This window comes from Adiantum capillus-veneris, chromosome 3, assembly GCF_014529385.1.
Source record: "Adiantum capillus-veneris isolate H3 chromosome 3, ASM1452938v2, whole genome shotgun sequence".
NCBI classification, from domain to species: domain Eukaryota; kingdom Viridiplantae; phylum Streptophyta; class Polypodiopsida; order Polypodiales; family Pteridaceae; genus Adiantum; species Adiantum capillus-veneris.
This window is the reverse complement of record NC_140933.1, coordinates 102708999-102723800: the sequence shown is the minus strand read 5'-3', so window position 1 is coordinate 102723800 and position 14802 is coordinate 102708999. Positions and strand designations below refer to the sequence as shown.

Genomic DNA, 14802 nt, shown 5'->3' with positions numbered 1-14802 from the left:
CTCTAAAGCTAAAGAAGCAGAAGAGGAGGCAAGAAAAGCAAAAGAGGCGGCAGAACAACAAAAGAGAGCAGAGGAAACCACTGCACAAGGAGAAGCACAACATGCCCAAGGTGATGTGTCTCCCTGCATCTCTTCTCCTGTCTCTGAACACCAAGATCAACCAATGTCGAGCCCACCACCATCACCGGTAGTTAGAACCACAACAAAAAGAACCAAAATACCCACTTTTAGACATTATAAAATTCACTTAAGCACTGAAATTTAAAAAACTTTTTAAAAATCACTACATTTAAGGGATTCCAAAATCTTCACACTTCATTAATGATTCCAAGACAAAATAAATTACAATAATTGAAAAGGAGAAAAAATGCCCTTGTAATGTCTAGGAGAGATCTTTGACCTTTTGCTTCAACATCTCAATGGTTGTTCTATGTAAGTGACCAGATTTCTTTAAGTCAAACCCATACACAAGGATTTCCACATCCTCTAGATTAAGTGTGTCCACACGATGAGAACTTCCTGATTTTTTTCCCTTTTTGCTTGGTTTCACCATCTCAGGATCATATTTTCCTTTCAATGGATCTTCTGCAGTTGTTCGGTACCAATGCACTTCCATGCCATTCAATACATCTTGCTCTCAGAAAAATTTTGTGACTTTTGCAAGCCAAAATGGATGATCATTTTCATCGTTTGTGGCAAGAATTGCAATCATTGTGCTCTCTTTTATCTCATTTACATCTCCTTCCCACATTTCTCTCTCCTGTTGTTGACGTTTTGTGCTCTTCCTTGGGCCAACATACATCTCCCTTGTTTCTCCATGAATAAGAGATAACAAATCTGCTGAAATCTGCACATTGTTTACACCACTAGCCACAACATTGTGAGTGCGCGGATGCGGTGAACGTGCACAGAGAGTGCGAAGGGGAGAGAGGGAGAGAGAGAGCACGAGACAAGATGTGGGTGGAGCTTCCAAATCTCACTGTGTGAGCACCATGTGATAATGTGAGTGATAGCTCCTTATTCTTTGTATGTATAAGGAATAAGGAGATAAATGTGGGCAGTCAGACACTGGCTGGCGGACACGAGCAAAACGCGGTGAGGCACACCGCCTTTACCTAACATTCTCCCACTAAAGGCTGTGTGTCGATAAGTGGCGAGAAGACTAGCCTACAACTAGTATATACAAGAGGTGAGAGAAGAAGACTCTCAACCTATGCCCACTGGCTCAGTCCAAACATGCTCTAGTGTAGATGCAACATGCATACCACTAGGGTTAGAGCTATGATGACACTCATGATGCAGGTATCGAGTGATGACCTGCATGGCTCCACAATGCACAATGCCAGTGTCAGCCATCGCACGACTGATAACTCCCACTGCAAATGCACCAACCGCATAAGCAAGATCAGGTCTCGAAACCAAAAGGTCAGACACAAGAGACCCGAAAGCCAACGAAACATGCACTATGTGTGCCAACCTATCCCTATCAGCAATCTTAGTGCCATATGCATCTTCATCAAGAACCACCTGACTATGCATCACGTATCAGTATCATCTGGCAAAGGCATGTCTGCTGAGAATGACTGTAAAACCAAAAAATCAGCACCACTACAATCACACACAGCTGTTTGAAGGACACTGTCGCCCTCAAACGTATCAGACGCATCATAGAACAATGCATCGGTCTCTGGCTCAACTGATGTCACCTCAACTGAGGACTGACAAAGTTGTGCATTCCCAGAGATACCACTGTCTGTGTGAATGTCACCACAAGACAAATGCACAACCTGCTCTCCATGCTGGACATTCACAAAAGAGACACGCCTCGTCTCTCGCTCCAAACATGGCTGCAAATACACAGAGACTACACCGCCTCGTGTGTCAGAAATATGCAAAGGGTATACCAGACCACTCCTAGCACCTCTGGCTATCACCAGTGATCCCCTATTCATATGAAATGACCGCTCTCCAAGCAGTACACAATGCCCACTACTCTGCAACTGATGCACTGAAATGAGACTCTGACTGAGTCTTGGTACATAACGTACATCTCATAGCGTAAGCAATGCACCGCTAGGTAAAGAAATGCATACATCTGCAGCACCCTCTATGTCATATGCTAAACCATCAGCAAACTGCACACAACCAAGTCTCCCACTAGAGAAAGAGAAAAACAAATCACGACGTGGCGTCACATGAAAAACTGCATGCTCGTCTAGTAGAAAATGCTTAGACAATGTGCTATCGCAAGACACAAAGTAGTCTAAAGGCAAGCTAGACTCAAAAGTGACATGTCTGTCACATGCATACTCTCTAGCGTATGTCACACTAGCACCATGCATCTGCCTCTTTCGCCGCCTCATACGCCTGAAGCAACGGTGCCTAATATGCCCCTTGTGGCCACAATACCAACATGTCAGTCATCGTGAACAAAAATCGCCTCTCATGGCCATGCCAAACAATGGCAAACAATGCTCGAGATCACAAAACTCTCCCACCTGAGAGCAAACCACTATCTCAGCAGACAAAGTGAGCAAACTATTAAGCTCACAAGCCTCTACAATAGGCAAACAAATTTGACAAAATTTTGGCAGAGTCTCCCTTGTAACTAGAGCAAAAACTCAACAGTAAACCGCAAATGAAGATAACACAAAATGCGGCCAAATCCGGGATGTAGTCGTCTGGAATCACCTCACAAAGTCATACAAAGAGCAAGCATGCTCTAGTCAGAGTACCACTCAATGGAATATTGACAAAGTATGTCAACTTGTTTGCATAAACAAGCTTCAATGGATGTGCATAAACAAGTGCTCAACTGCGAGCATCAACCATGCATCCAAAGTACTTAGCCATGATGGCTCCACATCTCTACATATGTTCCCACATAGAGCATACATCAGCACAAAACCATGTGCCGAGAAACTGCATAAATCGCATTCCTTATGCAAAAGTTATGTGAAAAACACTGTTTTGGAGCCCGAAAAATGACCTGTAGAAATGAAAATCTGCATTCTTCCTATAAGTATGGCTGCGAATAACCATACACACTTGCCATATACTCTTCCATCAAGCTTGGGAATTCCCCTCAAGCTTCCATGAGCACAAATCTGGTGGTTGCTCACCGATCTCAAACTTCCGCTGAAAGCGAGCTCACCATAGCCGAAAGCTCACTTCTCTGTATCACTCCATCTGTCGCGAAGCCAAAGCTCTGATACCAATTGTGAGTGCACGGATGCGGTGTACGTGCGCAGAGAGTGCAAAGGGAAGAGAGGGAAAGAGAGAGAGCGCGGCACAGGATGTGGGTGGAGCTCCCAAATCTCATTGTGTGAGCACCATGTGAGAATGTGAGTGAGAGCTCCTTATTCTTTGTATGTATAAAGAATAAGGAGATAAATGTGGACAGCCAGACACTGGCCGGCGGACACGGGCAAAGCACAGTGAGGCACACCGCCTTTACCTAACAAACATTACCACTCCTTTTGCAAAGACCACCATGATGCCATGCAAATGCATGTTCAAGCTGAAACGTGTCATCCTTGAGCTCTTCAACCAGCTTCACCTGCTTTGTAAAAAAACTCTCCCACCATTCTAAAGAGCTTGCTGGGAAATACACATGTGCACCATGATGTCTCCTTGATCTCATTTAGGCATTGTAGAGGATCAATAGGGCGGTTTTCCCTCTTAGCTTTTTGTGTCTCACTTGTTGTAAAGAGCAACATGTACTTTGCTCGTTGAATTTCACAATCAAGAACAAACAATAAGAACTTCAAGCCCTCCGCTGGCAACCAATCTTCAGAGTTTGAGTGTTTTTTACACCACATGAGAGTCTATTCCTCTACCTTCTTGGTTCTAAATTGATGTTGAAAACTATGATCATTGAGATGTGCAAATGATGGCATGTTAGTGGCGGCACCAATCGAAAAATACCTAAAATCAAATGTTTCTTCCACAATTTTAATGGAGGGCTTGGGAACATAGGCATCTTCCAGTAAGACACAGATTTGTGGAAGGTCAAATGCGCTTTTCTTTGCCAACTTGATCGAGAACCTGCTAAACATTTGGTCAATTTGGTCATGTGTAGGTCCCACTAGTAAAATCCCAAGCTTCACTTTTTCTGAATATATTCCTTTGCACCAGCATACTCAAGTATGCAAGGAGAACTTGGTTTTTATTTTCTCTACTAGTGTTATCAAGTTGTAAGTAGAGGACAGGTGGTAGTTCACCTTGCCATTCTTCAATGATGTTCTGAATGATGGTGATTGTCAAATTAGGATCATTATGAATATTTGGAAAAATAATAAAGATCCTGGATGACATGACACCATTGAAAACTAAGGCTCGAACAACACGGAGCTAGATGAAGTTTTCCTCTTTGAGATTCTTTGGAGGACGCATAAATGTGGAAACATTTTCTTCTGATCCATGCCATCGATGACTAGGCCTAGATATTTGTCTTTCTTCTCTAAACACTTTTTCCTGTGCTTTGCTAGCTTTTGGCGCTCTGTAATTTGTTGCACCTTGTGAATTTTCAAGGCTTGTAGAATGGGCACTATAAAAGAGTTTGAAGAGTGTTAGATTTTTGAAATTTTTGAGAGAAGTAATTTAATTTAACTAATCAAACTAAAATAACTTACATTTCTCCTCCGTAGTCTTTGTTGTGTCTCGCTTTGCTTTTAACTCTGCACATATATGGCAAACACCCATCCTGCTCTTCCTCGGAATTTTAACATGATGAAATTTTTGTCTCCAAATTTGCAAGAAAGATGGTAGCGAAAGAGTGGAGTTTGAACTATCTTTTTGTGACTCCACATATAAATTGTATACCTCTCGCTTAGTGAAGTTGTCGGGTAGATGTGTGAAGTTTGAGTTATGTAGCACTTCTCCATTAAAAGTGATGAAATTTCCCAACCATTGTTTGAGAAAAAAATATTGGGGGGTTTCATGTGTGCTAGATGCTAAAGAAACACTTTCTTGGCTCACGTTCAATATGATTTTTTGAGTTCTTAAATTGCTTATGCCAAATACCTTTAGGAAACTTGCTCTACAAACAACAACATCCGATACATCATATTTTGTTCAGAAGTAGGAGCAACGTATACACCTCAAGAATACATTCTGTGGACCCCTCTTTAAGTTGAAAAAATTGCTACGCTCTTGTTGGATTTTTTGAAACCCTAAGCTTCTCAAACAGTTTTTGGCCCAACAAAACTCTCTAGATGTTGCTCAAACTTCTCGCCTTGAAAGAAGTCGTTGTTTTCTCTGACCTCTTACCCCTAGAGTCCGTCGTTTCTCATGGTATGTGTTGTTAATTGCTTCATTCCCATGAAGATGCTCTAGTTCTTCTTTCACCACATCAAAAGAAACTCTTCTTGAGCACCGTTTAGAAATTGGAGTTCCCTCACTAGCAAGAAAAGTTGTGTTCATAGAAGGTGTTAGTGACATAGAAGGACAAAAAGGTTCTACATTACTAGGACTACTTAGAAGCTCCATTTGGTAGAGTGTGACAAACAAAATGAAGCAACTTGCATGATTATAGCTCTAAAGGGAGACTTAATAGGGGGTTTTCAATAAGATTTATTTTTAAAAATAATAAAAATATATTATATTAAAAAATAAGAGGGATTTAAAAGGGGACAAAGGTCTCATTTTTCACATGCAGAAGTTGTATTCCAAGCTCCAGAGCACTCATCACACTCGCTTGCAATTGTGCTTCTTTCTAACGATTCCTTTTTCAAGGTAAGCAAGAATTTTTGAATTATTCAATATTTGGAGCATTAATTCAAAGTTTTAGTATTTTAAGTTTTTAAAATTCTTGAATTTTATGTATTGACATTTTTAGGTTAAATTGTAGAAAATTTAAAAAACAACTAGGTCACTAAAAAAAATTTAGTGCTAAAACAAACTGTGGTTTTTAATAAGTAATTTTTCAAAAAGTGAAGCACAATATTATGACTAAAATCTAAAGTGGAACAAAAATTTGGATTCCAGAATCCTATTGTTTATTTTCATAAAATAACAAACTTTTAGAATATTTTCAATTAAAAAGACTAAATTGTACAAAAAGACATGTCTTACTAGTTCAATTTTTTCAAGAAAGACAAGAGTAGTATAGCTTCTCCTAGAATTGAAGCCTATGATAAATTTGGGTTCTAGAATCCAACTTTTAAGGCCAATATTGCATGTGAAATGCAACTTGTCAATCAAAGTGGATTCTGGAATCCAACTTTGTGCAATCTTTTGTGTTATGATTGCAAATTTTTAGAAAGGTGGATTTTAGAATCCAATTTTGTTAAAACGGTGGATTCCGAAAGCCAATGTCATGAAAAATTGGATTCTAGAATCCAACTAAGAGGATTCTAGAATTTAAATACACGAAAAGGTGGATTCTGGAATCCAAATTTTTGCAAAAGTGGATTCCAGAATCCGGTTTTATGAATGAAGTGGATTCTAGAATTTAAATTTTTGTAAAACTGGATTCCAGAATCCATTTTACGGAGATTCTGGATTCTAGAATCCATTTTTACGTGAATTGTGGATGCCAAATCCGTTTTTACAGAGACTGTGGATTCTAGAATCTGTTTTTACCTAGACTTTGGTCTCGAGAATTCGTTTTTACGAAAATTGTGGATTTCAGAATCCGTTTTTACAGAGACTGTGGATTCCAGAATCCGATTTTCTAAAACAAATAATGGATTCTGGAATCCAAAAACTACAACGTTCAAGGCAAAGAACATACACATACACACCCCTCTAGCAAACGTGACAAGACAAGAGAAGCAATAGCATCTAGAGCCACAAACAGGAAAAAAGGTACGCAAATGGTTTTTAAAAGTAAAAGCCATGCACAAATGATGAAAAAGAGAGCGCTTTCGTGGTGCGCAGATGGAAAAAACGACAATAGGACGACGGCGAGTGCATGCTGTCTCAATTTTTTTTCAGAACGAACATGCACATATCAGATCCATCATTCCATCAAAACACTGTCGGCCTCGACACACGTCACTTTGCGGTTGCGGCGTGTGTCGAGGCCGACAGTGTTTTGATGGAATGATGGATTTGACGTGCATGTTCGTTCTAAAAAAAAATTTGAGATAGCATGCACTCGCCGTTGTCCTGTTGTCGGTTTTGCTCTTCTAACATTGACCAATATGCTCCATTGTTATGTCCCCTTCGTGCTTCTTTGGTATTCCAAATGGATTACAGAATCCACTTGAGTCTAGACATGTTTGTAAAAATATTTGTTCCTTTATCCTTACTGTAGATACTTTGAAGTTCCAAACCATCATTTTTTAAAACTTTCTACTAAGTTCTAGGTAGCACACAACACTTTCCTATATAGGGAGATTCCACAATCCTAAACTCTTATCTTGTTGCATCTCATGGATTCTAAATTACATTTCACTCTTGATATGACTACAAGAGGCTCTTTATAAACCCAAATTCTACATCTTTTATTTCATTATTTGGCATCATAACGCATTCTTATACTTTATTTTGTCTATATGCTAATCTTTCTTTGTCATGATTGTGTCCTTTTTGAAGGTAATGGCATCTCACTCGCAACAATTTCAAGCAAGTAAAAGGCTTAAAGTGACTTCAAAGTGAAAAACTTCGGGTCAACCTCAACTAGGTTCAAGCTCAGGGGGGCACTCAGGTACACTAATGTCTTCTCAGCAATTTCCTACACCACGAAGTCCATGCCTTCAAGCAACACGGCTTTTTAGAAGTCCTCCTCATTTTTCTCGTCAGGAGCTTCTTGCTACAGAACAATTTCCTCGTGCGCCATCGACTAAGCTCACTAGAGAGCATCACCAGAAGGAGCCAAAGGACAAGAGTATAGAACCCACACCTACAGGAAAAGCAATAACCCTTCAAATCTCAAAAGAAACAAATCTTTGGGGTAATTTTCCTGCAAAAACCAAATATGAGCATGCTTGGGCGTTTTGCATTGGGCATCCTAGGAATCAAAAGCAATTTATTGATTCAACAATTCCTTTTTTAATTGTTACAAAACATAAAGGACCTTTAAGTGATGTCAATAAGTTTACTCTTGTTGGGCGCATCAATAAAGTACAAGAGCACAAAGAAAAAAACAGGATATATTTTCTTGTGCTTAATGACTCAACTCTCCTTGCCGTTCTTGTTCTATTGAAAGATTTTGAGATCACTTATAAAGTGAATCCTGTAAGCACAAGAGACTTGATGATTGATGCCATGCAAACACGAAGATTGGTAAGAATTCAATTTTTATTGTTCCCTTTTTATCTTTTGTGTTTTAGCTTGAAATATTCAAGGAACTTCATTGTTTATGGTTGTAGACATTTGGGAGAGCCTATACTGAAGTGATGGAGAGATTTTTTGGCTCAGAGAAGACATCTTCAAGTGACTACATGGAAGAAGAAGGAGAAGAGGAAGAAGATTCAAGTTCTTCTAGTGATGAAGGGGTTCAAAGGGACATGCCCCCCTCAACAATGATGCAAACCCCTACTACAAGCAAGAAACAAAGCAAAAATTCAGGTAAACCAAAAGAGTCTAAGTTTCTTCCTGAATCAAAGATTGTTCCATCTGGTCCTGGTGCCCCTTTACCTGATACAAGAGATTCAAGCTCTTTAAATGTTATGAGAGAAAGGGTTAAACAAAATAACATAGTAGATCCTTTGCCAATATTTTTGCCCATAAGTGTAATTGAACGTCCACCTGTGGATCCTTACACAGGAAAATGACCCTTAGAGGTTCCTGCAGTTATTGAGCAACATGTTCATAACCTAAAGTTCAAAATGAAAAACAAACCAAATGCCATTGTGTTACCTTTTCTTGTTTTGGTGGATAGACAACAGTGTCCTACAAACAATTCTTGGGTAAAGGCCAATGTTGAGTCCTATACATATTGGGTTCTTGGGGGCACTCACTCATTGATTGCGAAGCAAGAGCTTGTTGTAGAGTATGAGTGTGTGGACACATACAAAATGGCCATGTGTTGGGTGTATGTTGGCTTAACAGATGAGGAGGCAAAGGTTCTTGCCCTTGACCATAACATTGACTCGGACTTTCGTTTGGAGATGTCTTTCATCCAAAAGATAAGATTCTTTCATAATGAGTGGGTTGATACCATAAAGCGTGGTGGAAAAGTCGATGACAATTTTTGAGTAGCACTTTGTGAAAAGTGTGTCCTTGAAGTGAAAAAGAAAGGTGGTCGTGGAGCAAGTCAAAAGCCTAATACTAAACAGTATGACAACTATTTTCAACTTGCCTTTTGAGATGGAGAAGTTTGGGACTTACAAGAGGAGATCTTCAAGCTACATGAGAAGGGAAAGCTAAAGGGTCAAAAGCTAAGAAAGTCCCATGCATCTTTCAAAGGAAAAGGTGTCTCAAAAGAGGATTCACCAAAGCCCATCCCTGAAGATATGAAAATAACACCATGGAGACAATTACAAGGAATACGTGAAAAATCATTGATTATTGTTGTACTCTCACGTGTGAAGGGTGGAAGCATCTCTCTAGAGCAAATGGGAGAAGAATTTGAAAGGTTTGTAATTATAATGATTTGAAGTATTCATTGATGTTTTTCTTTCTATCATGAATAATATTTCTCTTTGTCTATCATCAAGCAAAAGACCATGTTGCACATGCAAAGAATAATGATTGAAAAATTGAATTGCTCTAATTGGGACGAGGTGGTGTAGTACCATCCAGACTCAAGCAAACCCCATGTGTTGGAGAAGTACATGTTGCTATTTTCTAACACGGTGAGTTGTTCCCCTTGGTTATAATTTCTTGTCATTTAAACTATGTCTAAAATACCTTGGTATTTAGCCAAAAATGACTTTGAATATCTTCTAGTATTGCTTTTGATTATTTTGGAATCTTGTGATAGCCTTCTTACATTACATTTATGTGGATTTGGATTCCAGAATCCTAAGGTGAACCTTTAGTTTTTAAAATCTTAAATCAATGTCCCATTTGCTGGTTTTGGGTTTGGATTCTAGAATCCCAAGAAAACCATTTGGATTCTGAAATCCAAAGTTCAAGACTTTTTATTTTGCATGTGGCTGGACTCTAGAATCCCATGGATTATTTAACTTGTGATTTATTTCATGGGTTTTAAAGCTTATTCTTTGAGGATTCTAGAATCCGCTTACAAATTATAAAAACAACTCTACTTAGACTTCAAATTTATCTTTTTTTAATTAAGTCTTTTCCTTTTCTCTTATATCTTTGTTGTGTATTCTAGAACAAAGATCCACGAGTTGCCATCAAGAAGATCCCTCTTGACTTTGAACAATCCTTGTCACGGTGTCCTCTTGAGAGGCGAAGGAAACAACAACCCCAAAGCTTTGAAATCACTCTTGGTCTCATTTTATATTCCGGATAATGTAGATGAGTCTCCATCTCATTGGTGTGTTCATGAAGGTAGGGTTGAAGAAATGAGGACATTTGTTACCCCACAGTCTTACACACTAGCCATTGCAGATGCTCCTTATGGTTTTAGTGCCCCAAACTCTGTCAATGATGATGTAAAGTATGGAGTATCTGCCTATGAAAAAGTTATAGAGGCTTTTGGAAAAATAACTACTTGTGACTCTTGGTCACTAGTATTTTTTCATGCCCATGATCAAATTACTGCAGTGCAAAATGCTTTCACTGACTCAAACATGACATGTCAAATGCTAACATGGTAAGTGAAACTTTTGAAGTTTTATACTAGTAGTAAGGTGTTATTTTTTGCTTTCTTTTACATCTAAGCTGTTTTTCTGTAGGATAAAGCCAAACTTTCATGGATATAAGCTTGATCGCCTTTCTTGGGCTTATGAGTTTGCTACCATTAGATTTTACTCATCTCTAGGTGTGCAGAGTAAAGGATCATATAATTTTGCCGTGAAAGCAAATCGCACAAATGTTTTTTAACGACCAGGAGTCTGAAAAAAGTTCAAACATACTGGTGCAAATGTAGTGAGGCGGTCCGAGGCGGGCAACAAGAAGAGCGGCCTCTAAACACCCTTCGAGGCTCCCGTGCTGCTCAATTGGGGCTAGGGCAAGCACAATCAGAGACAACAACAACCCACAGCCACAAACCAAACAAGAAAAGGGGCACCACCTAGTTGTAGATGTGAACTAGGACGCACGTGATATCTCCTTATACTCAAACGCACAAAGAGAGGGGAATGCAAGATAGCCACACACACCAAACACAAACATTCACCACGCCAGAGAGAGGTAAGAGCACAAATCAACTTGAGCAACTCATTCTTAGCCTTAAAGGCCAGATGCACACAAAGCTTGATGAGAAATAGAGAGACAACACAAAACTTGACCTTGTTTCCAATACACAAATTGTCTTAAGGTCACGGGAGCCCTCTCACCAAGCACCCTCTTACAATTGACTTTTTAGGCAAACAATTCAACAAGCCCTCTAACCATCAAGCATGAAATAGCACAATAGACTTCAAGGACAATATACCTTCAACCACCTGATGAGCCAACTTATCAAGTCAATTTGGAGAGAAGAGTCGTAGATGCAGCATACAATTGCACCCAAAACTATGAATCTTATTTATGGACAAGAGTAGGCTACAAGTGTGATGCAGAGTATGGTATCACTCCACTCCTCTAGATGGCATAACTAACTTCAAGCTTCTCCATGCACCTATGTGTAGTGATGGAATAGAGCACTCACAATGCACACACTCTACACAACTAGGCTTGAAGAGTGGTGTGTTATGTGTTGAGAATGGTGTGGTGTAGTGTGATCATGTGATGATTTACAAGGGAGAGAAGGGTTCTATTTATAGGTTTTAGAAGCCCCGATTAGGATTAGGCCTAATCAAGTTTATTTGAAGGAATAAAAGATTATGTATATGTTTATTTTTTTTAAATGAGGGTGGGTCTCTCTTGTCCTTTGAGTCACATGGATGTGGGCTCAAGGGAAGAGAATTATTGAGGATGAAAGGAGAGAGGGATTTAGTGAATAATTTGGGAGTGCCTACTCCAGTAGAGGGTGCATTTTACAATAAGGTTAGTGGTTAGTAGTTAGTAATTATCAGTAAAAAATATTTACAAAATCATTCACCAAATGGTGAGATATATGATGAGAAAAGTTAGAGAAGGGATGAGCTTGTAAAGAGAGGTTGAAGCTTTGGAGAAGTTGACATTCACCTCTTTAAAGCACCGGTAGAAGAAGCAGTCAGCATGGCGAAGTAGCGCGTGTCGATGAAGCTATGTTATCTTCAAACCTTGGAAAATTCATGATAAAAGCCTTCATTTGCAGAGGTTATCCTTGGATTTTTGCTGATTTTTTGAAGTTCTTCACAAAGCTGAAGAGAGTATGGTAATATGGACATATATGTAGAGAGAAAGGGGGACACATAGGGTGTAGAAATGGAGGATGAAGGCTATGGAGGTGTGAGAGAAGTGGCAATGGTGAAGAGGTTGAATTAGGACATGGGAGTTGCAGGTTTGGGAGTGGGAAGGAGAGGGAGGAGTGTGTAAGAGTGAGTAGGTGTGTGGAAGGGTGAGAGAAATAGGAAGATTTTTTGGGTGTATGAGGTGGCAGTTTTGAAGTCAGCCATAAATTTCATGTAAAATCGCCCTTGACTTCAAAATTTCTGAAAACATTATGGAAAATACTTCAGCTCACGAGCTACGTTTTGTCTTTTGGAAGTATCCTCAAATTCGGATCATAAGAAGGTTCCAAAATTCGAGCAAAAAGCTATGTATTGTGGGACTGCAAAGGTGTTTATGTGGGACCCTTTTTGGTTGAATTCTCCTTATACATCCAAAGGTGAGCCCCCCATGAGCCATGCCATGACCTAAGGAATCCAAGTGGCCCTTGGCACATGCATGGATGATGAATTTTGATGAATAAAAAACAATTGCACATGATAGACCTAGTGCTTGGATTTTTCCTAGCCCTTGTCTTTATGAGCACATGGTGTATGGAAAAAATATGTGCAGGACCCGTGAAGGAAAATCATGATAGGAGTATTTTATTTTGTTTTTGGGTGAAAGAGTAAAATATGCAAGTGAGAAAATATATAGTGAAAGTGAGTGACAGTGTAGAAACAAATTTCGACTTCCACGAGGGTGCGGGATGAAATATATGGGTTTATTTTGTAAAAATAAATATGATGGGTATGTACACACTAACATAGAAATATTTCATGCCATGAAAGGATGCAAAGAGATTTATAAAAATGCACACTTAGGTGTGATAACGCACACCTAGGAATATATATTTATACAAAAAATTTGAGAAAAAAAACCCTTTATACTTAGGTCCTTTATTTGATAAAAAAATATTTACATATAAAGAGGACCGTAATATTATAAATTATTTTTTTGTCTCCTAGCCCAATGACTCGCTCAATGATTTGATATTAAAAAATATGATAAAAACCTAAACGCACGCACACTATTTATAATGAAAAAGCGAGCCTAGTCATTGTGCTAGGGTGTTTTTGTGGGGTGAAGTGGCTTCTTAAAATTATTTTATGAGAGCCGAAAAACGGCTATCAGTACAAGGAGTCATAAATCCATATCAAAAGCATCAACTTTTGATGATGGATTTGATTGATTTACTCTCAATGAGAGGAGAATGGGTAATGGACCTCTTTGCAGGGACATGCACTACAACTGTTAGTGCATTGAAGCCAGGCCGAAATGTGGTTGCTGTGGAATGTGATCCACTTCAAGTCAAATTTATTGAGCAACGAGTCACAGCTCTTAAGGAGTTACCAGATGAGTTCCAAGAGGTGGGAATGAAAAGCGTGACATCTGATCCTCGCTTCTTTGATGCATCTGGAGAGCCACAACCTCCAATTGGTAGTGAGAAAGTTGGGGAGATAGTTGATCTTGTGGATTTTGAACCAGATAATGTAGAGGTTGAGGAGCAAGCTAGTGACACTCCTCTTCAATAACTTCAATGGGAGAGGAGACAAGGAATGAGGAGGAAGAAGATCTTCCCATTCAAGCATAGTTTTTATGACTTTAAACTCATCGAACTATGTTTATGTTCAAAAACTTGACATTTTGATGTGAAGATACTTATTTTGATTTGTGCCTTTTATTATTTGCTTAAATTCTCAATGTTTCAAGTTTATATGGCATGTGATGGAGTTTCATTGTAAGAATAAAGATTTTTTGAGCTTGCTTGGAGAAAATCCATGCATGCAAGCCCAATATCTTCACATTTATCTTGAATGTTCTTCGTATATCTAATGCTTATGTAGTTGTGAAAACACTATGTCTATGAAATTTGATATGTAGAGTGACAATGTTGGTTAAGGACTACATTAAGATCAAAAAATTTGTTTTTATGGCCAATTTTAGAAACTAGAGAATTGTAGGTTGTGCTTATGTTGTCTCTTTTATTAAAATAATTAGCTTTTTTTAAAGATCAAGAATCCATCAAGTAGTGCTTTAATATAGTAATATGACAAACTAGCTTTTTTTTTAAAAAAAACTCTTTTCTATAATGCATTTTTCTACTTAAAAAGTGCTCTTTTTTATGTTGTGAAATTTTGGATGCACCCTTGCAAATGACAACTCACGACTCGTGCTACTTTTTTATGACTCCCTGTTCCACGGCCTAATTTCATCATAACTAGGAATTTACACTTTCAAATTAAAAACTAAGCATAGACGGGGTATTGGGGCATCATCGCTAAGCATTTAAATGCATTCTGAGTCGAAAACAACTAGGTCAAAAATCCACTGTTGTTTTTGGCACTTGACTTAAAGTGGGATTTGAGACCATAAGCATATGTGCTTAGGTCTTGTAAACATGTCCTAGAAGTTTCATTACAT

The 14802-nt window shown here is 38.8% G+C and overlaps 2 pseudogenes; one reads left to right on the top strand and one right to left on the bottom strand.

Annotated features, from left to right (window-relative positions):
• Positions 1-637: 637 nt before the first annotated feature.
• Positions 638-4058, bottom strand: LOC147461410 (uncharacterized; annotated as a pseudogene).
• A 3487-nt stretch (positions 4059-7545) lies between these two features.
• Positions 7546-13842, top strand: LOC147461409 (uncharacterized; annotated as a pseudogene).
• The last annotated feature ends 960 nt before the right edge of the window (positions 13843-14802 follow it).